The sequence below is a fragment of the Pteropus vampyrus genome, unplaced genomic scaffold, assembly GCF_000151845.1.
Source record: "Pteropus vampyrus isolate Shadow unplaced genomic scaffold, Pvam_2.0 Scaffold36, whole genome shotgun sequence".
In the NCBI taxonomy this organism is placed as follows: domain Eukaryota; kingdom Metazoa; phylum Chordata; class Mammalia; order Chiroptera; family Pteropodidae; genus Pteropus; species Pteropus vampyrus.
Genome location: NW_011888817.1, coordinates 1,541,906 through 1,569,017, shown reverse-complemented (window position 1 = coordinate 1,569,017; position 27,112 = coordinate 1,541,906). Strand labels below are relative to the sequence as shown.

General features: G+C 45.6%; 1 protein-coding gene across 1 annotated transcript in view; it reads right to left on the bottom strand.

Annotated features, from left to right (window-relative positions):
- Positions 1-21,186, bottom strand: part of ALPL (alkaline phosphatase, liver/bone/kidney) — a 53,293-nt gene extending 32,107 nt beyond the window's left edge. Inside the window, exon 1 of the mRNA XM_011358022.2 lies at positions 21,110-21,186. The gene's annotated coding sequence lies outside the window, so the exon portion shown is untranslated. The remainder of the gene's footprint in view (positions 1-21,109) is intronic.
- Between the last annotated feature and the right edge of the window lie 5,926 nt (positions 21,187-27,112).

The window sequence follows — 27,112 nt, the reverse complement described above, 5'->3', positions numbered from 1 at the left end:
CCCTCTGCTAAAGAGGGGCAGGGCCAGGCCATGCCCCCAGATCTACCTGGTTCCAAACTCATTGCTTTTCCTTCTAGCCTTTGCGTGGCACTGGTCATTTCTTTGGGTGGCTAGTTTCTTCCACTTCAGAGCAGTCAGAGTGATTTATAAAGCTAAAGGAAAGAGGAAAGCCAAGTATTATGGGCTTCCTGTTTGCCCAAGGGTCTTGGCACCTTAAGAAGCCCTAGTGTTCAGGCCCATCCAACTTTATTCTCCTAGAGGGTTCACCTTCTGCAGGCTGTGACCAGAGAGAGATCAGGCACTACCCTGCAATCCAGAGCCCAAATGCTTTCATGGGGAGCCCTTGTGAGCTGTGGGGTGCCTTGGGCACCCTAAGTGAGCTGTCCTAACCCTCTCTTGTGCCTCTGATCCCTCTCTCTAAGATCTGACCGACACTGACTCAACGCACCTGGGCACTGTAGGATATTAAATCAATACTCATTCGACCACCGTTTACTCAGCACCTATTATATGCCAGGGGCTGTTCTAGGTGCTGAACAGAGCAGCCCAATTCCTGCTGGTGGGGAGAGCATACAGCAAGGGAAAAAAGTAAAATCAATAGGATGCCAGGTGGGGGTAAGTACAACGAAGAAAAAGGACGCAGGGAGGGGAATAGGAAGGAGAGGTGATGTTTACAGTTTTAAACAGGTCAGAGAAGGTCTCCCCCAAAAAACCATCCCACTGTAGCCTTGCGAGAATCTCGATAAACCAAGAATGTGATTTTTCCAAATTGCAGATGAGGAAACTGAAGTTTCAGGTTTAAATCTCAAGTTCATGCATGTCAATCTAACCAGCTGGGGAACTGAGATTCTGGTGCAGGGCTGCCCATCTCCCACATGACCTCTCCCCAGTTGTCTCGAATGGTAGTAGGAGCCCTTTGGCAGATAAGGAAACCGAGGCTCTGAGAGGGGGTGCCACATGGCCAGACCTGTGGGAACACATGGTGGGTCTGTTTTCAGCCCCAATGCCACCCTCTGGAACTGCCTCTTGTTCAGGTCCACATCTGCTTTTACAGACTTTGCTCTCCAGCTTCTGCTCTGGGCTTGATGAAACTCAATCCTCCTCTTTGCCGATTTCATGTCCTTCTAAAGAACTCCTCCCTTCCCCAAAACTCCTTTGGCTCTCGATCCCAGGTCATATGAGCCTGTAATTGTCCCACGCACCCTTGTTCTGCCTCTTCAATTAACTTCTGGCCCATCACTAAACCCACATTTGCATGAAACCTACAAAAGACATCTTGTGTATGGCCAAGGGTGGGCAGACAGCTGCAGAAGGGGGTGGGAGAGCTTCTCACTGAACTTTCCCATCTGAATTTGTTCAGTAATCCCTACACCCTAGTTTAATCTTTCTAAACACTGCAGTGCATTGGAAAGACCTTGGCCATGGAGGAGGTGGTCACGGGGTAAGTCCTGGCCCTGCAGCTTCGAAAGTGACCTTATGACTAGGGCTGCAGGTTCCTTCTTTATAAAACAGGTCTTGTCATCCTTATCTTGCAAGGTTGTTATAAAGATAAAAGGCAATGGAGAGAGTACCCGTTAAGAGATAAAAATTAATTGACAGTGCATTGAGAAAAGAGCCTGGCAGACAAACATCAAGAAATTGTTGAACTGAATGGAGAAATCTGTCCAATGGTAAACAACCACCAGCAGAACAACAGCTGCATTCATCGCGTTCCTACACTCAGAAACAGGTACTCTTACTATCAATCCCATTTTACAGAAGAAGCGGGGAAGCACAGCGAGGTTAAATCACTTGCCTACAGTCACACAGCAGGTAAGTGGCAGAGCTGGGATTATGAGCCCCAACTGTCCAACTCCAAAATTTGAGCTCTTAACCATTATGCTACGTTAGTAAATTGAGGCTTTGTGAGTTGAAATAACTGCTCAGTGAAACGCAGTGATTAAGTGCTGACCCAGGAGGGGATCATGGCCAGTCCCATTCTAGAACCTTCGCTCTTCACCACCCACCCCCGCCCCGCCGCCAGCTTATCAGAGCTAATAGGGACTTTGAGAATAATCTAGTCCTACCTAACACTGTCATTTTTCCTCTAGGAGGAGCCTGAGGTCCAGAGAGGCAATGTGACCTGCCCGAAGTCACAGAGCCAGTTAGTTAAAGAATCAGGACAAGCACCCTGGTTTCCTAACTCCAGAACCCCATGCCATCACTGAGTATCACACTGACCATGAGGGGCCATCAGGGAAAGAGTCTTGAGGATGCACAAGAATTTTTCTAGCAGAAGCGGAGGGAAGGTAGTCTAAGCAGAAGGAATAGCTCATGCAAAGATTTGGAGACCATGAAGGTCTCTTTTTTGAGAATAATGAGTTGTAAGGTGTGTGCAAAGGTTGGGGTAGGGACAGATGATGATGATGCTTTTCATACTGAATATTTCCACTTGGTTCTTTTTCTACTTTCTTATTGTTTTATGTTTCTAATATCTTTCCTTATTTCTTTTGCATGTTTCTAATGCTCCTTTAAAATTCTTGGTCTATCTGTTCTAATATCGCTGACTGCAGTGGTATCTCTAATCAGTTTGCTGTTTTTCTTTTGAAGTAGTTGTGCTCTGGCCGATGATGCGGTGTAGGTGGGGGCCGCATACACTCTGCCCTAAAACTACCAGTGAGGGAGGATGGAGGTCTATGACTCCTGGACCCCCTTCTTTAAATCAACCTCATAATAATAAAAGAGCAAAATGTCACTAAAGCAAGGAAATTGTGGAGAAAACAGAATCTCCTGGGGAGACAGAAGAAGGTTTTAAATTTGTATGTGTAGGGTCAGGTGGTGGTGCTACAGCCAGGAGAACGGGCAGAGTGACACCTTTAGGATGGTGGAGAATATTGTAGGAAAGAGTATCAGGGTTGATTTCTGCTCTTGCCTTTACATCAAGACATCCCCCAGCAGACCACGCCCTGCCACACACACACACACACCCCAGCTGCCCTTGAACAACCGAGGCCAGCGCTCTCACTTGGACATCAGCAGCCCAGGCAGATGGCACAAGTGTCTGCTGGAGTAAATTCAGGGCAGCGCAGCAGGCAACGTGGAATTGCAGAATCAACAGGGAACTGACGAACCTCCTCAGTCCCTCCACCACCCCTTCCTTTCCAGACCTCGAGGCTGGTTGATTCTAACCTGGGCAGGCAGCCCCCTTCCCTGGCTGCTTCTCCCGGGGGTGCTCAAAGTGAAGCCCAGTCCTGCGGAGTTAGTTACTTGGGGGTTGGGTGTGGTGCTGCCAAATCCTGTAGGAATTATATGTTTCTGGTGCCTGCAGGTCTCTGCTCTGGGACTGTCATCCCCTTGGGCTCACTGGTGCTGCCAGAGACTTAGATTCTTACCCCAATACACAGCATTAGACAGAATAGCTGAAGCCTCCACTCCACCCCACTCCCCAAAATGAGCTCATGAGTTAAAGAGAATCCAAGGAGCATGATGCCTTCAAAACAAACAAACTGATTAGAGGTACCACGGGAATCAGCCTTATTCAACAGATGGACTGAGAACTTTAAATAAGCATTAGAGACACTCAAAAGAAATAAGGAAAGATATTAGCAATACAAAACAGAACAAGAAAGTATTAAAGGACCCAAGTGAAAATATTCTGTAGGTAGAATGAGTCGAGAAATGAAACGGGGAACTGGGATCTCAGATGGAGGAATCCTTCCAGGAGGAAGCAGGGAAGGATTAAGAAACAGATGATACGAAAAAAAAATAGTAAAATATCGGTTAAAAGTTAAAACATCAACCCCAATCTTATTCCATTAATTTAAAATGGATTATAAACCTAATTATAAAACCAGAATCAGATAGCTTCTAGAAGAAAACATAAGAAGATGTCTTCATGATTTTGGGGTAGACAAGGAGTCTTAACTTCATAAAAGAAAAAGTTGACAAACTGGACTTCATCAAAATTTAAAATTCCTGTTCATTGAAAGATACCATATTAAGAAACTGAAGAGACAAGACACATAATGGAAAAGTATAGTACATATAGCTGACAAAGGACTTGAATCCAGTAAATAAAAAACTCCTAAGTTGACAATAAAATGATTAACAATCCCCCACCCCAACACACACACACAGAAAAGACTTAGCCATTTCAAAAAGAAACTGTACAAATGACCAATTGTTTATGGAAAGGATTGCCACTTCATTAGCAGGTAAATGAAAATTAAACCCATTTCACACCCACTGGAATGACTAAAATCAAATCAAAACTACTTGCAAAATCAAACATTGTCAAGAGTATAGAAAAAACTAGAAGTCACATATAATGCTCATGGAAGTGTAATATAATACAGTGACTTTGGAAAAGAGTTTGGCAGTTTCTTATAAAGTTAAACATACACTCATCACATGATCCGGCAAGTCCACTCCTAAGTATTTGCTCAAAAGAAATGAAAATACCTACACAAAGATTCATACATAAATGTAATAAGTATAATATCCCAAACTGGAAACAGTTTTAATATTTATTAATATACAAATGAAAACACAATGGTGGTATGTTGATAAAATGGAAAACTACTCAGAAAAAAAAAAGAAGTAAACTACTGACCCAACAAACATAGGTGAATCTCAGAAATATTATCTTAAGTGAAATAAGTTGGACATAAGAGTACAGGCTACATGATTTCATTTATATGAAAAACTAGAAAAGGCCAAATGGTGAAAGAAATCAGAATAATGATTGCATTTTGGAGGCAAAATGGACTAGAAAGAGGTGTGAAGGAACTTGCTGGAGCGATAGAAATGATTTTTTTTTTTTAATCTTGTTTTGAAGTCATGGTTACAAGGTAACAACATTTATCCAAATGCATTGAATTGAACACTTAAGATCTGTTCATTTTATTGTATGAAATTATACATCAACAAAAAGGAAGAGATGGAAGTATAAGTGCCAACATCTAGATAATAGGAGTCCCAGCATAGGAAAATACATCAAGGGAGGAAATATTTGAAGAAATAATGATAACCTTGGAACTAAAGAAACATGAAAAATATCAGTTTAAATGGGGCCCAAATATATCAAAAATGACAGATAAGGAAAAATACACACTTAGAAATATTACAGTGACTATCAAAATACAACGGAAACATTCTAAAAGTCTAGAGGAAAAGAGATCATTTACAAAGGAATAAGTACCTAATCGAATTGACCAAAGTACCAAAAGAAAAAATTTGAACAGAGAATTTTATATCCAGCTAAATTGTCATTCAAATGTTAAATGCTAATAAAAATCACACCATTCAAGGGCTCGGGTTTGTACAAAAAGAGAACTACCTCCACCCAAAGAAACAAAAACAATTTTGAAGCAACTACTGACGTAACGGAAACAAATTCCACAGATGATACTAAAGATATGTGAAGGCTGAGCAAATAGCAGTAAAGTTCAGTGTTAAAAAAAATCCCCAGATCAAAGAAAAGAACAAGAAGAACATATACCTAAAATAACTCAGAACTAAAAATGGCCAGACAATTTCAGAGTGATGTCAAGGGGGCTAAAGGGCATGTCGATGAAGAATAAGGGCTGAAGGAGAAGAGAGAGACCAAGGGATCTGAAAAATGCTAATCTTGTCTTTGTAGAGAAAAGCTATAGCTAACAATTTTTTAACAAGTAATACACATTAAAAATAAAACAGAAAAATCAAGACAAATTAAAATGAAAATGTAGGATGATAGAAACAAAGCGCGCGCGCACACACACACACACACACACACACACAGACATACACATTCTTTTCAGGAACATTCAAACATTTAAAAAAAAAATTGGTCAGATACCAGCCCATAAAGCAAGTCTCACATTTTAAACAACAGGTTTTTACATGGTCCACATTCTCTGACCATGGTACAATTAAGTTAGAAGTTAGGTTTTAAAAGGACAAACAATTCCCCACACACTTAGAGATGAAAACCTTCCTAAATAATTCATGGATCAAAGAAAAGTGATAGTAGAAATTAAAAATTACTTAGAACTGAATGATAATAAAAACGCTGTATGACAAAAAATTGTGGAATGTAGCAAAGAAAGGCTAAATATTAATGAGCTAAGTGTCCAACTTAGGAAGTTAGAAAAAATAGAAACCTTCCTCAAATAAAAAGATATTCTATAGAGCGGAAATCAACAAAATAGAAAACAAAGATTCAATTGAGATGATCAAAGCCACAAGTTGGTTCTTCCAAAGTCAGTAAACTTGAGGCAAGATTAATCAGAAAAAATAAAATAAAAAATAAGGAGAAAGAGATAAGACACAGGTATTATAGAAAAGGAACACAGTAAGAAAATGCTATAAGCAACCTTATATCAATAAATTTGAAAAAGTAGATTAAATGTACATATTCTTAAAAACAACTTACCAAAACTGACTCGAGAAGAAATAAAAAACCTGAATTAAAAAATTTAAACAGTAGTTAAATTTTTACAGGCTGAAGTGATTTTTACAGCTGAATTCTACCAGACTCCAAGAAACAAATTATCGCAAGTTCACCCAAATTTTTCCAGAGAAAGGTAAAAGAGAAATATTACCATCTAATTCCACAAGACCATCATAATTGCAAATCCCAAGCAGAAAAGTACCATATAAAAAATGAAAATTAGAGACACACTTTATTCATGAAAATTGATATAATTCAAAACAAGATATTTTCAGACCATAACCAAATATATACATAATGAACAAGGTAAAGTTATCCTAGGAATATAAGGATAGTTTAATATCAGAACATCTATATATGTAATATATATATTAACAGATTAAAAGAGAAAAAACATATAATCATCTCAAGATACTTTTTGAAAGTATTTAATACAATTCAACACAAATTATTATTTAAAAGATTCTCAATCAGTTATAAATAGAAGAGAGCTTTCTTAACCCAAAAAATCAATTTATTAAAAATATGCAAATCACGCATTCTAAACGGGAAAATTTTAGAACATTCTCTTTACAATAAAAAACAAGGCAAAGATACTTAGTACTACTATTTTTATTTAAGATTGTACTGATAGTCCTAGACAGTGCAATAAGAAAAAAGATTAAAAGCATAAAGATTAAAAAACACAAAAGAAAACTACATTATTCTATGTAGACTGATTGTCTACACAAAATCTACAGACACATATTGGAAAAAGAATTTAGTGAGTTTGCTTGATAAGGTCAAAATGCAAAATGCAAAAAAAAAAAAAAGCCTATTGCATTTCTATATATCAGCAACAAAGACAACTGGAAAATATAAGAAAAAATAGGTATTTAGATGGGACAAAATTGAATTGGATCCCTACCTCACAGTATACACAAAATCACAGTATACGCAAAATCAATAGACCAAGGTCTTAATGTGAAAAACAAAACTTTAAATCATTTAATAGAAACTGTTAATAGCTTTCTATTAACAGGTGAATAGCTTTCTGCCTTAGAGTAAGGCACACTTTCTTAAACAAGACATCAAAACACTATTAAAGAAAAGATTATTAAGTTAGACTACAGTAAATTTTAGAATTTCCATTTCCAAAACATGATTGGACTCAGGACAGGAATATAAAGAACTATTACAAATTAATAAGAAACAGACAAAAAAAACAAAGGACAAATAGAAAAATGGGCAAAAGACATTCCCAGGAGAGGACTCACATACATACTTCTTGGCATACAAATTTATTCAATCTCATTGGTAATCAGAGAATTACAAATAAAATGTACAATGAGAAATCGTTATACTTACCTGATTGGAAAAAATTAAGAAGTCTGACAATACTGTGTACTGTAGAAGATGCAGAACGGCAGGACTTCTTATGTTACAGGTGGGGGTATAAACTGATACAATCATTGTGGGAAACAATATGCTCTTATTTTGTAATACTGAACAAATTTTCACAGACCAACAATCCAATAATTCCACTCTGAGAAATATATCAAGAGAAAAATCCCTAAATGCATGCATTAGGAAGCAGGTATATAATTACTCATGGATGCTTTTTCCACACTAGCCAACACCTGAAAATAACTCAAATGCCATCGACAAGAAATTGAATTAAAACCTGTGAAAGTTACCCAGTAGAATATTATACTTCAATTAAAAATAAAGAATTACAGCTACATGCAACATACGGATGAATCTCAGCAATGTAAGATTGAGTGGAAAAAATAAGTCCCAAGAGATTGTGCATGATTCCCTATCATATAGATATAAATATATTTTTTTAGATATGATACACCTATATAATATGATTTTAAATACAAATCAAAAAAGGCAAAGGGAATGAGAAACTCCAGATACATATTTATGGTACATATATATGTACTTCTAATACTAATTAAAATACTAATCAAAACCAAAATAAAAATACTAATCAAAAAAGGCAAGAGATTGAGAAACCTTAGGTTCAGGATAGTGGTTACTCCACAGGAAAGGAAGTGGGTGGGAGATGGATGGAGGAGTTCAGAGGAAGATGTCAATTATTATCAAATTTCTAGTCTTGGTACTGGGTGATAGTTCATAGGTATTTTAAATTTATTTTTAATAATAGCCAAGAGGGCCATTATGGACCACCGATGAGAGTGCTTGACACGAGCATTATGATTCATCTATTTATAGATCTCAGGGTCCATAAAATAATTTAAACGAAAACAAAAGTGCTCAGTAAATATTCCCATTTTGCCAAGTACTATAGAAAGTGCTCAACATGCATTATATCTCATTGAATCCACAACGGACTCATAAGCAAGAAAGCATTATGGTATAGTTCCCTCTTATCTGTGGTTGCATTTTCCGAGGTTTCAGTTACCTGTGATCATCCTTGGTCTAAAAATATTAAATGGAAAATTCCAGAAATAAACAATTCATAAGTTTTAAATAGTGCACCGTTCCGAATAGCGCGATGAAATCCCGCACGGTGCCACTCTGTCCAGCCAGGACACGAATCACCCCTTTGTCCAGTGTGTCCACGCTGTAGACGCTACCCGCCAATGGGTCACTTAGTAGCTATCTGGGTTATCAGATCGACTGTCAAGGCATCACAGCACTTGTGTTCAAATAACCCTTATATTACTTAGTAATGACCCCCGAAGTACAAGAGTAGCGATGCTGGCAACTAGGATATGTCAAGAGAAGCTGTCAAGTGCTTCTGTTAAGTTAAAAAGGTAAGTACAGTACAATAAGATACTGTCGGAGAGAGACCACGTACATAACTTTTATTACAGTAAAATGTTATAATTATTCTATTTTATTATTAGTTATAGCTGTTAACCACTTACTGTGCCTAATTTATAAATTAAACTTTATCATGTGTGTTCGGTACAGTCCACAGTTTCAGGCATCTACTGGAGGTCTTAGAACGTATCCCCCGTGGGTAAGGGGTCACAACTGTAGTCCTAGCCCCATTTGATAAGTAAATTGAGGTGCGGTCACTTGGCCAAGGTCAACCATAAGGAACCCAGGTCTGCACAACTCTTACCCAGGTCCCTGTACCTTTCTGAGCCTCATCTTCAAAGTCACGTGCCTCATGGGCAAGGTACGTGACTTTCTTGGCAAACAGTAAGTGATTGATAAATGTCCATCTTAACTCAGAGGAGCTGTGTGGGTATATTGGAGAGAAATTGGGTGGTGGCTAGGGAACCTAGAACCAGTTCTATCACCTCTCTTTGTGACCTTGGGAGGGTCAGTTTTCCTCTCTGGGCCTCTGCCACCCACTCTGTACCCAGAGAAGGCTTGAGTGGCAAGTCCCAAAGTCCATTCCCGGTCAAACTGTTTTTCAAAGTCCATCTAACAAACGGGAGGTCACCCGACCCCTAATTTCTCCTGGCCGATAGGATGGAGGTCTACAAACGTGGGGTCCTGCCCACCTTTCTGACAGCATCCCCTGGCCCCAGGCCCTCACCACTCAGACCCTCCGGGCCCTGCTCTCTCCCCACAGGGTTTTTGCTCTGTTCTCTTGCCAGCAACACTCACTGGGCTCACTCCTCGTTTTTCAGCTCAAAGGCCTCGCTCTCTGAGTTCTTCCCTGCCACGCCAGGTGCAGAGACCCCCACAGTGCCCTGGTCCCTCACTATTTCATAGCCCTGTTTCTTTTCTTCGCAGTGCTCATCACTGTCTGAAATTAACTTAATGACTTTATGGTCTGTGTCTTCCAGTACAATGGAGTTCCAGGAGGAAGGACTTTGTGTTGTTGACTGTGCATCCCCAGCATCTGGAACCACACCCTGCTGCAGAAGATGCTCAGTAAATATTTGTTGGAGAGAGAAAAAAAAGATCGAATACCACCTCCTCTAGAAATCTTTTGCGGTCATTCTAACCAGGGCATGGTTAGGTGGCCTCCTCTGCTCCCATGGCCCTCGAACTTCCCTTTACCTTCTACCACTCCGTATGGGTCTGTTGACACAACCACCTCCCCACATACTGGCTGCTCTTTGAAAGCAAAAACTAGACCAGATTCATCAGTGAATTGCGGCATCTAGCCCTGGGCCTAGCAGACAGTTGGGCTAAGGAAATGTTTGTTGAATGAATGAATGAATGAATGAATGAATGTTCTGCACACATCTCTCTCCCTCCCTGACTCTGCTTTTCCCTTTCCCCACCCTGACAGGTGCCAAGAAACCGGCACCCAAGTGCGCTGACAAGAAAGGCCACTCTAGCAGGAAATTCCTAGAGTGGGGGTGGTCTTTTTCTTCTCCCAGCAGGAGCCACTTCCTGGCAGTGAGGAGACAAAGCCCAAAGCCAGAGCTGCCTCTGTCACAGGAACCACTGGGTCCTGGCCTAGCAAGGCCAATAGGGCAGGCGGTTTCCCCATTTTTTGCCTTCGTTGATTAGATGAGGAGCTTGGCTGGTCTGCCTCGGAGCCCCAGCTAGAGGCCTTATGCGGCTGAGCTCTGTCTGGCCAAGGGCCAGTCGGAGAAACACTCGATTATTCAGATCATGTAGCTACCCAAGAAGAAAAGATCTGCTCCCCCAAAAAGGGGAAGTGAGGCAGGCAGGCCAGCCCGGGGATTCAGATGTTGAAGGAAGACATTTCAGGACAAAGTTGTCAAATAAGACAGTGCACTGAGATTTTCCACCCCAGGAAGACTCTGGAAGCCTGAGATAGAAACCCAGGAGGGTTAGGCCCGAGGCCAGAGCCCTAGACTGAGGTTTCTGAGTTAGCAGCAGCTTCTCCCAGGCTAATTGCTCTGGCCTCCCCCTCACCCTGGTCCTGGAGACACTAGGACTGTCCCACTGTGCACGCTCCCGCCCCCCCACCTCCATCTCTTCCTTACCCCAAGAATCACACAGGAGACAGATAACTCTGCACTCCTCAGCTCACGGGGCCAGGGAGTGTCACGTAGTCAGTTCCTGCCTCTCATTCCCTCCCCGTTGGGCTCCGGAAAACCATCAGGTTCAAGAAGAGTTTACACATATGGCCTGCAAAGGGATTTGGGGTTCACACTTTGGAGCCAGGCTACCCAGGTTCCAACTCTGGCTTAACCGCTTATGAGCTGCATGACCTTGAGCAAGTCCCTTCCCTTCCTCTGTGCTCCTCTGTGCTTCTATTCACCTGTAAAAAAAGGATTTGAGTGCCGACCCTGTGAGAGGTTAAGAGGACCAAAAGAAAAAGAGTATGAAAAACACTTACTTAGCAGGCCATATAGAGGGATTCAGTAATGACAACTCTTACCATTATTACTAAACAAATTATGTCGTTTGGAGCTAGGCCTGGATCTCTGGACCAGGCAGCCCCAAGACAGACACATGCACCCTCGCCAGAGCCAAAACCAGTTGGCTTAGCAGACTGGGAGGCAGAGGGGAAAGACTCCAGGCTCTGGGTTCAAATCTCATCTCCATTATCCACCAGCTCTGTGACCACAGGCAAGTTACTTAAACATATTGAGCCCCATTTCTGCCTTCTATCTTTCATAGATCACAGCACTACCTCCCTCAAGGCTGTCTGGAGAGGTGCTAGTCTCTGTTGCTGTCGGCCATGAGAAGTGGCAGGGAATTACGGAGCTGACACATGTCAGGCTGCCCCAGACAGGAGTGAGGTGACAGCTCAATTTCCCTTCCTAGAAACCTCCATCTGGGCCTAGCCTCAGGATGTAGTATGCAAGCTCACCAAATATGTACTAACTTCAAACTGTGCACCAGGAAGCATGGTACACATAGATTCATTACTCTATGTACAGCCATTACTATTATTATTATCAAAGAAATTAATGTTTCATACTGAGGGTACATATGTGAGTAGAATGCACAAAAAGACCGATCTGAAGTATAATGTTGGGGGAACCCATACCTGACTAAGGGCCCTGAGCCATCAACAGGGAAACTGGCTTGTCCTGCTGCTAGTCGCTAACAAACCATTTATGAGCTGGTGTCATCAGTGGTGAGATGAAGATACCAGTGGAGATCTGGGAAGGGCAGCTGGGCTCAGCTTGGGGTGACTTGGGTATCTAAGCCAAGAGGACAGTTAACCAAGCCCAGCTGGGCTATGGAAACCCCTGCCAGGTGTGGCAGCCTTTTACTCACTGGAGGACATGAAACATTTGCTGAGTACAAGCACCTGGTTAGACGCTGGAATTCACGAATGATTCAGATAGGCTTCTTGCCCTCCAGAAACTCATACTCAGAGCTGAGTGCTATGTGGACAATCAGATTACAAAAGGCTCAAGATTTCTGAGAAAGATCTAAAAAAGCAGTCATGATGCCAACTGGCATTGCAGTCAGGAAGGGCCCTGCAAGGAAGGGGACAGCAGGTGCAAAGGTGAAGATGCAAGAGACCGGGGACACACTGGGTAAAGAACTTAGCCTGAGACCCTGACCTGAGTTCGAGGGCTGGTTTTGCCATCGACTTGACCTGAGCCTCAATGACTCCTTTTGCAAAATGAAGATAATACTTTATTGAGCTGCTTTAAGGGGGTCAGTGAGTTCGTGAATAAGAATAAAGCTTTAAAAACTAAATAGTAGGACAGGAGCCTGGAAACTGAGGCTGGAAGTATTAAAGTGACTCATCCAGGGTCACATGGCCAATTAAAACAGGAACTAGAATTGGGCCACCTGGGACGAGAGCACACGCCCAAACCCACCTCAGCTGCAATACTTCCGAGTTCCCATCTCGTGCCCCGGGCTCCCCTGGGCCCCTCTGCTCAGCAAGGCCCAGGGAACAGGCAAGACACTTAATTTCTGGTGCAGAGATGACCATTTCATCCCTGTGTGGTCCCAGGCCCAATTTTCTAACCTGAAAAAATGGAGAAGCCATTGGCTGTGCTACTCCACACATATGTGGGAGACTCCGCACAAAAGAGCACTTTCCACAGGCAAAGAAGTGTCACAGTTGTGAATGAGAAATGACAATGGCGAGCCGAGGAAGAGCAAGGCCAGAGTCCAGCAGTCCCCACACTGAGCCGGGGACAGGAAGTGGGTTCAGGGTTGCACAGACTTGAAATCAAATCTCAGTTGCTCCATTGGTTCACCAGCTGGGGCAACTCAGCCAAGTGACTTCCCCTCTGAGTCCTTTTCCTCACTTAAAAAATGGGCTGTTTTAGGGATTAAAAGTGTGGATGTATATAAAGCATTTAGCAGAGTGTCTTGGTGCATAATAAATATTCAGTAAACGTTAACTCTTATTACTACTATTGATATTATTACATAAGGGGAGGAAAGGGATGAGCAGAACTTTCCAGGATGATCTGAAACCAGCCACCTCCTTTTCAGTCTTACTTTAAGCCTGGGTTGTGACCAGCCCCAGAAACCAGCGCCTCCCTTGAGGACTGAACCTGGGAAGCAGAGGTGAGATCTGGCACAGTCTAGCTCTGGGTTCTTCCCACTTTCCCAGAGAAGGAAAAGAAGATAGAGCATAGTGACATTGATCCGGGTGCCACTCTGGGCCTGTCCCTTCTCCACCCCTGTCCACACAATAATTAAATCTAAGTTGGTTCTGGGATGTCCTTCAATCTTGCGTGCCATCTCTAAGTAATTGATAATGGCTGCCTGGAGGACTGTATTTAGAAGGAATTTGAGGTTTAGAAGGAAAAAAAAAAAAGCAGTGGTTGATTAGTGATGTCTGACATGTGTACAGGACAGAAGAGTAGCAACATGCTCGCCAACTACTGGCCATCCGTGAACTAGAAAAGTCTTAAGGCCACGTCTCATTCAATGCAAGCCAGGGTTGTCAAGTAGGGTAACTGAAAGCCAAAAGAGGAAAAGTGACTTGCACAAGGTCACACAGCTTGAAACAGCAGCCTGGTATTCAAACCCAGACCCCTCTGAGGATGCTTCCTGCTAAGACGATCCTTTCCTTTTTCTCGACTAGAAGAGGAGGTGTCCAAGCTGAGACCCACTGTCTGGGAGAAGAGATGCTGCTGCCCAGCCAGGAGTGCCTATGCTGGGCCCCCTCCCTCTGAGACCTTCCAACCCCACATCACTTTGCAAACCCCAGAGACAGACAGTTTCACTGAAAACAAATGTATACAGCAGGGTCTCCTGAGGGCTTGTATCCAAACATAAAAATTTGAATGCAGATGCTAAACTGATTGGGCAAGAGAGGATGAAACCTGGATTTAAGTGTTATCGCCACTTTCCAGCTGTGTGACCTTGGGAAATTTACTCAGCTTCTCTGAGTTTCAGTTTTCTGTTCTATAAAACAGAGGGGATAACAAGTTAAGCACAAAAAGATCATTCAAAGTGATTAGCTCAGTTCCTGACAGAGTAAGCCCATCAATGTTAATTATAAGGATTAGGTCAAGAGGAAAATTTAAACACAGCATTTTCACAAAAAAATACACAGGTGATTCATGCAAGGGCTTGGACGAGCTATTGAGAGGACCCCTGTTTATATTTGATATCTTAATAGGCTAACCGAAGCTGAAATATAAATTGCAATAGTTGATGGTTTCAAAATAAATAAGGAACTGGATTCTTCCGGGAAGTTGGATTGTGTCATTCATGCCATGAAGAAGGAAGTAGCCTCGAGCGGGTGGATTGGCAAACGTAGGGGACAAATGGGTATGTATCCCACTTCCCAGGTGGGTGCTCTGTGCCTGATTCCTCATCTGTAACATGGGGATAACAGCACTTGCCACACAGAGCTGCTGTCAGACTAAGCGATTCCAGGTGAGGCTCTCAACACCACACCTGGCATGGCGCTGTTAGTTAGCAGTGGTATGTGTAGGTGGAAGGTGGGAAGCAGAGAAAACAGAGCAGCTAGCGAAGTGCTAAGTAGGAGTGAGGAAGGGGAGGAAGGCTCAGAATCAGCTTTCTGCCCAGAATGGTGGCAGATGAGTAAGTTATTAACTCCTATATGTTAAGAGGCTGGTAAGTCAAAGGGTGGACAGGTAGAGGAAGAAAGAGACAAATGATATCAAGAAAGGCCAAGACTGATACGGTCCAGTGACAGCCAACAAAGAGGCCTGGGGAATGATACTGAGAAAGGCCAAGCCTGATACAGTCCAGTGACAACCAACAAAGAGGCCTGGGGAATGACAGGACAGAGACCCGAGAATCTCAACTTGAGATCTAAGAGGGTACCCACCCTGTTGTTTTGTAGACAAAGTAAAAGGTGGATCAGAAAAGACAAGAGCTTGACTTGAGCAAATATGACCTGGTAGACCCTTTTAAAAGTTGGAATAATGGTTTTTCAAATAAAAGCAACCCAAGGAAGCACTTTTTAAAATAACATACAATGTTGAGCTTTGCTCAGCGGCTTGCAGACCTGGCCAAGTAAAGTTCACCCACCTGACTCACGGACTGAGATCTGGGAGGAGGAAGCCACTTCTCTACAACAAGCCAGGGTCGGGTGTCACTACAGGGAGGCTGAGGTCTGTTCCCAGAAATAACCTCCCAGCCTCCCCTCCCCTCTACTCCTTCCCCTGGGTCAGGACAGGGTGACAGAGGCACCTAGGGGAGGGAGTGAACCCAAGGTGTCTGCCTTCTGACCTCAGTCTCTTCAACTGCAAAACAGCAGGGGGTGAGATATATGAGGATGAAAGATGATGCTGAAGATGCCTGGTCCCCATCGGGTGCTCATAAAATGCTGTTTCCCACACAGGCACATTTCTGAACTTCTCTGCAGGTGCCAGGACCAAGAGACCTGTGGTTACTATCCGGAATCGGCATCCCCCTTGTTCATTTTGTATCCCCAGAACAGTTTGTGAAGACCTTCTAGGCTTTCATCTTGGCAGCTGCCTCTAGAGTCCCTATATTTAACCATGAGGGTTCATGTCCTCCCATGCTGTCCCCAAGCTTAGTCGTGGTGATCTGGAGATCTGCGCCGCGGCTGTGGTGTCTGCTGTCATCACCAGGCCTTGGCTCCCAGCAAAGGGGGTAGAACAGAGAACTGTGGGTTCAGAGTGCAAGGTGGTGTTTCTTGTCTGTGAAGTGAGTGAACACCAATGCACAGGGTTTGGGGGAGCATTAAGTGAGGTGGCAGATGTCAAGAGAGTCCCTTCTCTGAGGGGGCTGCATAATCTCTAGACTGAAGCACACAGGGCTATCTGTCCCCAAGGGGGTAGGCCCCAGGCCCAGCTCTCTGAGCCCTGACAGGCTGATGTTGTCACCCCAAAACCTCTAGAGCCTGTAGTCTCTCCCTGGGGACCACCAAAGCAAAAAGAAAGCTCCCTTCACCTAGCCAACGTGTTTCAGCAATACCACCAGGCCACAGAAGAGAGGCTAACGTCCATGTGTCCCACATTCCTAACCCTGAGCCTCCTAAGGGCTGACCCAAGCTTCATGCGGTTCTTCAGATGAGATCTGAGTTCCGTTCCGTGGCCTCAAAGCACTTAGTCCAGAAAGTGCAAACTCAGAAGGCAGGTAGGCAGTGTCAATGAGGCAGGTGGGCTGGGTGTGAGAGGGTAGGGAGTGGTGGGGACTGTGGTAAAGTGGACAGAGCAGCTGCCAATCAGCGCCAGCCTGGGTGGCCAGGCAGGGCTGTGGCTTCATCTTCTGATCTTTTAAGAGTAGTAAAATGAAACTGCCTAGTGTAACAACACCAATAACTAAATAAACGCTTTTAAATCACTGCAGGAGTCAACAATCCACCACACCTGCTCCCTGCCTCAGTAGGAAGGCAGTTTGTCACTAACCTGCCATAAACTAGGCCATAAATATTTGAGGATCAATTGATTAAATTAGACCCTTTCCAGGTCTTAGGGAAGTGCTGTGATCAGAACCAGGCTCTTGCTCCTTAAGCATCTTTTTGCTTACAGATGAGGAAGCTCAGAGAGAGGAAGTAACTTGCACAAGGTCACACAGGTAGTATATCAACAGGTCAAGACCCTAAACTCTGCTCTCCTGAGTTGAAGATCTTTTTCTACCAACCCACACTATCCGCATCCTCTCCTGAACAAGTCCTTCTTTTCAAAAAGTAGATACACTAAGGATGTGCTATGGAAAGGATACACACCCAATTCAAGACAGTGAGTATTTGGGGGAAGTCATGGAGCTCAGAGCCAGGAGACTGAATTTCCAGTCCAACTCTGCCCTAAGCAACTGGGTGACCCTGGGCCAGCCCCTCCCCCACGAGGGCCTCATTCCCCCAGGTCTGCAAGGCAGCCAATTGACAGAGCCAGCCTTCTCGCTCTGAAATTCTAGGCATCCATGAGCTCTCCTCTCTGGTCAGTCTTTCGTGGCCTCAGATGAACATAAAATAGTAATAATAATAATAATGGGGAAAGAGAGTCCACACTAGCCAGGAAGGAACACTACAATTTTTAGTGAAACCTGACTCTCGGTTACTGGAATTCAGAAGGAACGATGGTAATACTGGGGCAGTTTAACCACCATCCTGCAGTTAAACAATAACACATCTGGTTTAACTTCATTTTCCTCATCTCCTCCCCCCACCCCCTACCCTCATCTCAAATTTTACCCCTTAATTTGAGAAGTCAAATTCAATGCAAACAATTGATTTCATGCCACAGTGAGGTTGAGAATTTCAGCATGGAAAACTTTAAGCATAAAGTTTTTCTGGGAGCAATTAGGAAATGTTGGGGGGTGGTATGGGGAATTGGAAAAATATGGAGACCATTCTTGAATGTTCTTAAGACACTACGCATCATATTAAAGTTGTTGAGGACCTACTAGGAACTTAACACTCAGAGAGGTAAAGTGACTTGCCTCAGGTCACACAGCTAGGACTGGAATGCTGACCCCAAAGTCAGATTTACCCTGCTCTCTACCTAGGCCTTTGTAACCCAAACAGGGCCTTCTCTCTGGCCTTTGTGGATCACCTGGTAACGGTTAGGGAAATGCTGCTAAAACTAGGACTATTATTAACTTCTCAATAGCAATCGTCGACACTGGTTCAGCCCGGTGTTGAAAAACCATTTATGATCGTGCTGGCCCCTCACAGCAACCCCACAAAGTACATGTTGCTAACCTATATATTATTCCTCATCTAAGGCTCAGAATGGGAAAATGACTTGTCCAGGATCATACAGCAGTGCTGGGAATGAACCTCCAATCTACTGCCCACAGCTGTCCTTTAAAAGTGAGGACATCTCTAGAAGAGGAAAAAAAACAAAAACAAAAACATACAGTGCTACCTAGCTCCACCCCCGCCATCCTCACCACCCCCCCACCTCCCCGGGAGCTGAGTCAGCATTCCTGTGGCCACACAGAGATTTCTGACCCATGGTTCTCAGCCCAGCTTGCTTACTTTCTCCGCAATGTTCTCTTCGAGCTTTGGGGTTGGTATTAACAATTCCAATTTCTATTTCAAGGTGAAAACTCCAGGTTATGCCACTGGATCTTACCCCTGGATTAAGAGGCCTCATCCCCAGAGAGGGATACTATATGAAGAACACTAGACTTGAAATTCTAGACACCAGGGCTCCATCCAGCCCCAGCTACCCAAATAGCATGTGTGTCCTTGGACAAGTTGCTTCTCACCAAGACCCATTTCCTTACTTGTAAAGTTAGGACTACATCTAGGTTGCAGGGGATGTTGGGTGTGTAAGCTGCAAGACAAGCAGGGCTTGAGTTTAGGTTTGCCCCACTTCCAAGCATCTGAGTGTGGGCAAGGGGGACACCAGGCAACCGTACAGCGCAGCCCATCAAGGAACGAGCAGAGCCTAGACAAAGGTGGGTAACGAAGGGGCAGTGACATAACCCTACACCCAGTCTCAGCATTGCATTTTTCTGGCGAGATTAGGGCTGATGACAGCCAATATTTTCTTAAGCACAGGTGCCAGCTAAACACTTCATGTGCATCAATCTAGACCTCAAATAGCAGGTAGGTGCTATTTATTGATCTCAGCCTAAAGGGAACAGAACTCATTCCAGGCCACACAGCTAGGTCGCCTTCTCTATTAGTGAGGACCAAATGTTGGCAGATCAATTTTGCACGTTATTGCATTTTAATCTCCTTCCCTGTGAATCGCTTGATTCCAATTCTAAAATGTCAATTTCAGAGCGTGAAAAAAGTTGGTCGATGCGAATGTTGGAATGCCTGCTCCGGAAAGAAGGTATTTGTCTGTTTAAGTTACTGCTGTATTCCCAGCACGGATAACAGGGCTAGACAGTGAGAAATGAAGATAGCACTCATTTCTGACTTCAGTTCAGTTTTATTCCTCAGAATAATCTTATGGGAGAGGTATACTCCCCATTTTACAGGTGGGGCCACCGACACAGACACCCAAGCCTGTCTCACTTCAGGGGCTGAGGAGTTGGGAAGCTGTGTTCAGGGGCCTCTTCTGCTTAGGGAATTCAGAGGCGTGGAGTTCAGGAGGGGAAAAGGAAGCAGAGGGACAGGGAGAGGGAGTGGACAGGCAGGTGGGAAAGACTAAGGATTTGAAGGAGGCCAGTCTGGAGGATGGGGGGAGGCAGAACTGAGCCCTGGAAAGACAAGAAGGAGGAACCAAGGCTCAGCCCCTCATCCCTTTGGGTAGTAAAGTAGAAATAGGAGGCTAAGGCTGTAGGGTTTGGAGTCTGGGTTCAAATCCTTGTCTCTATTTACCTAATTTCTTTACTTCTTAACTTCTCTAAGCCTCACTTCTCCATTTGTAAACAATACGGTGCAAGAGAACTGTTGGAGAGGGACTGGCACACAGTAGGGACTCAATCAACAGTTGCAGTCATCCTCACCCGGGCGAGAGCCAACCCCTGCCTCCCAGGGAAGTCCTGTGCACCTGCGGAGTCCGAGCTTCCTGCCCTCCTTCCCCCCACGCCGGACCCGAAGGCCTTTACTGTCCTGAGAATCGTCCTGACTTTGGATCGTCAGGATCTTTCCCCTCCGCCAGCCCCACTGAGTATTGAAAGGGGGTCAGAAAGAGACAACGTCCGGGAAGGCTGGGGCTTTCCTCAGCTTCCCACCTCACCATTGTCGACCATGCATTTAACCCTTTCCTCCCAAGGCTGGGCACAGCAACCAGCCCTGGGCAACTCACTCACCTGTACACGCCCAGAGATGGGTTGCAGGCTCCCTGGGCTTCGGGGGTTCCAGAGCTTTGCCCCATGGCTGCTGTGCCCACCCCGACTCCCAAAAAGACATCGACACGCCGGATGTTCCCTTTCTCCTCCCCCAGCGGATCCTGGACTCAAGCGCCTCCCTCCCTCTACTGCTCTCAGCTCTGGCCAAACTACTTTAGACCCGACGGGGACAGATCAGCCTCTTCCCCTGGCGGCTGTAGCGAGGTCTAGAGGTTACTAGGTGGGGGGCATGGGAGGACGCCAGGCAGGGGGCTGGTGTTGCCAGCCTGAGTCTTTAGATCTCCGATCAAGGGGGCACCATAGGAGCTGCTCAGTTACTGGGCACCCGCGGGAGATGCCTGGACCGAGGGTGGGGGTCCCGAGCAGCGGTCCTGGAGGCCGGAGACCCCAGGACTGCATCGGCGGTCCAGAACCCGGTTCTCTTAGCTCGCGAACTCCGCGGGAGCCACGTCCAACTCCAGCCGACCCAGCGCGGCCGCGGGGAGCCTCGGATGCGCGCGAGTACCGGAGCGGGACAAGTAGCTGGAAGTCTCGGAGGGCTGCCAGGCGCGGAGGTCCCTACTCTGACCTTTATATCCAACCTCGCTGCCATCCCGAGGCAAGTGGAGGATGTGGGAGGGGCCGGGGATCAACCACGTTCCCGGAGGTCCAGAGGAGCCGGGGACAGCGTCGAGTCCTTACCTGCGCAAATTTCGTGGATGAAGGTCTGTTCTGGCACAAGTGACGTGGGGGTCAGTATGCTGGAACTGAGGGCGCGGAGTGGCGGGAGCACGATGCAGCCGGGCCCGCTTCCCCCGCCGGCTTATAAAGGCGGCCGCGGGGCCCGAGCGCCACTGGGGCAGCCCTCCCCGCCCCCACCCCGCCCCCCGGCCCGGGCCCGGGCCCTTCCCGCCCCCATCCCGCCCCCGCTCCTCCCCCAGCCCGAGACAGGCTGGCGGGTCTGGCCACGCGGCCATGGCGCCGCCTGCCGGGGATCGGGGCGCACTCCTCTCCGCTGGGGCCCTGCATGGGGTTGGGGCCCGCCTCCCGGGGCTCCTGGAGCTCTCCTGCCCCTTTCACCTCCCCGCTCTTCTGGCGCAGCACTCCTCCCCACCCCCCACTCCCCGCGACTGGGGCTCTGATTCTGGTCTCCGAGTGTCCTTTTAGTTGTCTTTATCTTTGGCTCCAATTCGTTCTGTGTCTCTTCGTGTGTGTCTTTCTGGCGCCCTCTGTCCTGTCGGCTCCTCTATGTATCTGTCTCTGTGCCTGTCTACTTGTCTCTTTTGGGGTCTCTCTGCCTCTATCCATCTCAATACATATGTCCCTCTCTCCGTCTCTATCTACCTCTGTGTCTGGCTGGCGGTCTTCCCTGGCCTCTCTCCTTCCCAGTCCAGACAAGACAGCCAGCCTCTTCCTCTCTTGCCTACCCTTGCACTGTCTTCTTGGCTAGGACGGGAGGAAGCCAAGGGTGACCTAGGAAGGGTGGCTTCGGGAGGGGCGTCTCCTCTGAACAGGGGCTCTTCCCTCTTTTCTCCTTAGAGAGGGACAGCCCGCCAGCATTGTGCTGACTGCGTCCTAGCCAGAGCCCTAGCACCTGCCTCCTAGGAGACCTGGGGAGGAGGCTCACACTTCCCATGGAGTGGAGTCGGTCCAGGTAAGACTCCGCCGTGGTGTCTTTGGGCTGGTCACTTGATTCCTGAGGACTTGCACCTTAACAAGCAGACATCTCCTCTGGTTTCCCTCACCACGTGGTGAGAGAGTCATATGAGACAGCGGTTGAAAAGTACACAGGAAACTCTAAAATTCTACATAAATGGGGGAAGGAGGGAGAACAAGAGGGGCTGAGGCCAGAGCAGAGCAGTGAAGGTGTCAGCACCAGCAGAACCAATACCAGCCCAGAATTCTCTCTTTTGCCTGCTCCATGCCAGCCTAGGGCTAAGGATCTTGCATACATTACCTCCCAACAGCCCCATGTGATTTTTTTATTAAATGTATTGGGATGACATTGGTTAAGAAAATTATATAGGTTTCAGGTGTACAATTCAGTAATACATCATTTGTACGTTGCATTGCGTGTTCACCACTCAAAGGCAAATCTCCTTCCATCGTTATACGTTTGACCCCTTTACCCTTTTCTACCTCCCCCTCTCTTGTTTCCCTCTGGTAACCACCAGGAGTTCCTTTCTTCCCATAACCTCTCCAATACTGTTATTAATTGTCTTGTTGATATTAGCCATTCTAACAGGTGTGAGGTAGTACCTCATTGTGGTTTTGATTTGCATTTCCCTACTACTAGTGAAATTGAACATCTTTTCATATATCTGTTGGCCATTTGTATGTCTTCTTGGGAGAGAAGTTTGGGTCCGTTTGGGTCCTCTGCTCATTTTTTAATCGAATTATTCCAACAACCCTATTTTACAGAGGAGAAAACAGAGGCCCAGAGAGAGCACACACGTGACTTGTCAGTATGATTGGAACCAGAACTGGGGCCTGGCACCGGAAATCAAGAGTATCTTTGTATTTATTTTGCTTTCTTCTTGTATTTTTAGCAATTGATACTATTTCTTTATTTACAGGAATGATATAAAGTTTCATTTTCAGCCTAAGTTTATATTTTTAAAAAACGAATCAAAACACTGAGTAAATATGTATTTAATGGGTTAGGTTGTTAGGGCAAAATTCAGGGAGGTGGTAAATGAATGAAGTTGAGGAAATATAACACTTTGTATTTGCATAAGATGTTATGGGTAAAAAAATCCAGAACTGAACCCCAAATCTGGGAGGGTCTCTATAATTGCTCACAAACTCCAAGGAAGAGTTTAGGGTTACCAGGAGGCTTGAGATGATGTCATCAACAGTAAGCCAGGGGCAAGTCTCCAGGCATGGAAAGTCTACCTGTCTGTCACAGCCTAGACAGAGAGGCAGGGAAGCTGGGCCAGCAGGGAGTTGAGGGAACCCCATCCCACCTATCATGGGTCCCCAGCACCTGTCCCTGACTTCTTACCTCGCCAAAGCTATGAGGGATGGTACTTCTGTTTGTACCCCATGGCCAGCATTGGGCCCTTTGTGTCTGGGTGATTTTCCTCTAGTTACTCCCCCATACACACACACCTTGGGAGTCCAGAGATCGGTTATCAGCAAAAGGGACTGTGGCCTGGCCAGCCCTGCCACCTTCTTCTCTCATCCCTCCTACCCTGCTCCTGGGCTCTGCCCCCAATGAGAGTTCAAACGAGGCAGGGCCACCCCTGCCACCCCTCCTGATGACACCAATACTACAGGAAGGAGTTCAGACGAGGCAGGGCCACCCCTACCATCCCTCCTGATGACACCAATACAACAGGAAGGAAGCCTGGACCGGAAACTAGGAGCTCCACTTCCCAGCGCTGCCCTAGCTTTCTGGGTGAGCTGCAAGTCACCTTCTCTGTCTAGGCTAAGATTCCCTCTGGCTGGTTGGATTGGACAATCTCTAAATCCAGTCCAGATTCCAGGATTCCAGGACCACTCCACTGGTAGAAAGCAGTTCATTACATTAGGTTTCTCTGCATCTATACTTTTCGCATCTCACTTCCTGTTAGTGAGCTCCATTTCTGGGGCTCCATTTCCTTATTAAAAAAAAAAATAAGCAAATTGGACTGGTTGACCTCCCCGCTCCCTTTGCTCTAAGAGCTGATGATCTCATTGAGTCTCTCAATGCAAGGTGGAGAGGGCAGACATTGACAATCCCCATTAGAGATGAGGAAACCAAATGCCAGAGACATTAGTTACCTAAAGGTCAGGGTCAGAGCTGAGGCTTTTCCTACTCATTCATTTATTCCACATTTATTAAGTGCCCCCTGACTTGAACAAGGCCTGAAGTTCACCAGGCATTAGAAGCTAAATTAGAGGTGAAAGGCCAGGAACCCCAGAGTTTTAATTCCCACTTCCACTGACCCCTGAGGAGCCTCCTCCAGTGAGAAATGCTGAAATGGTAAGCTCAGGGGTGTTAGGCTCTCAGTGGTGAGCGACCGAGGAGGAAAAAAAACGAGAGATGAACAAAACTCCAAGGCATGTTGACAGCGGGCAGCACAGAGTCAGCTCTGACTGGAGCAGGGAGCAAAATTGCCTGAAATCTGGATGGATACTTAAAGAGGAGGGGTCTGGAAACACTTTGTCTTTTTGACCCCTAGATTGGAAGGATGATTTTATCTCAAGCCCCTGCAGAACCAAAGGTTCAGCTGTTTGACTCCCAGAGCCACCTCCAGCCCTACCTTCGACTCAGTAGAACAGTGGAGAGGACTAGGGAAACTGAGGCAGTATCATTAAACCAACAATCCCACTGCCCAACATTATTGAACTGACTCCACGTGAGGCCCTGGTCTAAGTGCCTTGTGAACCCATCTAATCCTCACAAAAGCCCTACGGACTAGGGACTTTTATTCCCATTTTACAGATGCAGAAACTGAGGCATATACAAGTTGTATATGCAGAAGCACCTGCCGCCCTGCTGCAAAGCTCTTCACAGGTGAGACGGCGTTCACTCCTCTCTGCAACCCCGAGGCAGCATCTTAATGTCATCCTCACTTTTCATATGAGGACGCGCTCAGCTCAGGGAGGCTTAACAACTTTATTCATCCAACAACGTGTAATGGATGTCTGCCCTATGCGTTCTAGGAACTGGGGACACAAGTGAACAAAACAAAGATTTGTGTGTTCATGGAGCTGACAGGCTAGTTAGGGCAGACATCACCAACAATAAACATTGTAAATACGTAAATTATATAGTGAGTTAGAAGGTGATTAAGGGAATGGATAAAGAGCTAGAAGAGATATAAGCAGGGAGATTGTGACATTAGGTAGGGTGTTCAGGTGAGAAGATGAGATTGGAGCAAAGACCAAGGGCAAGAGAGAGCTTGTCTAAGACCACCCAGAGGGTAAGGGAAGAAGCCAGGCTGCTTGTGTCTAATGCCTGGGCTTTTAAACAGTGCACACATGCCCTTCCAGGAGCAGCTCTAACCCTAAGCCTCATCCCAGCCCTGGCTTTAGCCCCAGTCCTGGGTTTACCCCCCTAATCCTGCCCCAGACCCTGCCCTAACCCCACCTTGAGCCTAGCCCTTGCTGCAGCCTTCATCTTCTGTCTTAGTCCTCTCTCTTAGATAGACCGACCGAAGGTGTCCTTTTACACCTGCAACTCCATCCTCATCCCAGGCTCTGCCTAGCAGTCAGCCCTGTGCTCAGTAGCCTAAGAGCTGGCCAGCCCCTGGCCCAGAGGATGTCCTCCAGTTCCAGCTGCCATTAAAGGAAGCTCTCCTCACAAAGGCCTGGGAAGCACGTCTGTGAGAAAAACCCATTGTCCAGGGAACAATGTCCCCTTTTTGTCCTTTATTTCCAAAAGGACTTGTGAGCAGGCTCCAAGCTCAGAGAGGAAGCATGTTGCTTCTTATTCTCAGCCCTGAAGAAGGCTGCAGGCCAAGTAGAAGAGTCAAGGCCATCTGCTGGGGCCTGGATTCCGGAAGCCAGAGCAGATTCAGGCAGGTCCGGCCTTAGCAGTCCGGTGGCACTTCCAGGATGGAGGCAGGAAAGAAGCTACTCCTAATAAGAAGGATGGCAGAGAGAAGATCTCCTCCAGTCCCCCAACCCCACCCCCCAACACACACACAAGGCTTTCATCATCTCTGATACAGTCTTCCTGAAGGTTCATCCACCCTCCTGCCTGTGCATTGGTCTGTCCATCCATCTCTCTGTGTCAGATAGACACATTTGAGATGGGTCTTGGAGATGCTCCTCCTGGAGACTGTACCACTTTAGCATCTCACTTCCTGTTAGACACCAATTTAGGGACCTGAAGATACTTTAGGGCTTGGACAACGGTGGGTCAATATTGGCCAGATTGGGGATAATTTTAACAATATTCTAAAGGCTTGGAAAGTGTCTAATCTATTTGCGTTCAGTCAAATACATGGAGACCTTGCCACATCTCTAGGTGCAGCACATGACTTAGGGTTATCTTATTTCCTGACAACTGGCCTTGGGCTCAGTGCATCCAACTTTGCAAACTGTTTTTGAAAATAAAGGACATTTAAATGGTTCGTGAAAAATGGTTGTAGCAAAGTCTACATTCAGGAGAACCTTTTCCAGTGGCTCAGTACTGTGATCAGAATCTGGTTTTTCTCTCTTTCCATTTCGCGGCTCCTCTTCCTCCCTCTTGGCCCTGTTCTCACCCAGGTGGAGGTTCTCAAGTGACATGCAGAAGTCACCTATAACATATCAAAAATGTGAAAATCTATTTTCTTAAATAAACACAAGTATTGGAATTGAGTGTCATGGACCAAACCTCCATTATGGGCGCCCCAATTCAGTCAGTACAATAATTGACTTAAACCAATCCAGGGCCCCCAATGGAGATGGGTGGGTTCCAACCCACCCCATCTGCTCCAAAAGGAGAAGAGGGGAGTGGGTGCTGGGGAGTCAACTCACAAATGTCCCCTCCCAGTGGCTTTAGGACTTGGGCAAGTACCTACACTCTTGCCTTTATGTGCTTTATGCTTGTCAAAGCACGTTGAAGTAAATAATAATAAAAATACTTTATATGTGTAAACTTTGACATGTTTTTAAATACATAAATCATCTACTTTCATGCTAGAAAGTTTAAATGTGAAAATAGAAAATAAATTAAAATATCCTGTAATCTCATTACACAGAGATATTCCATTGAACGCCCTGATATTT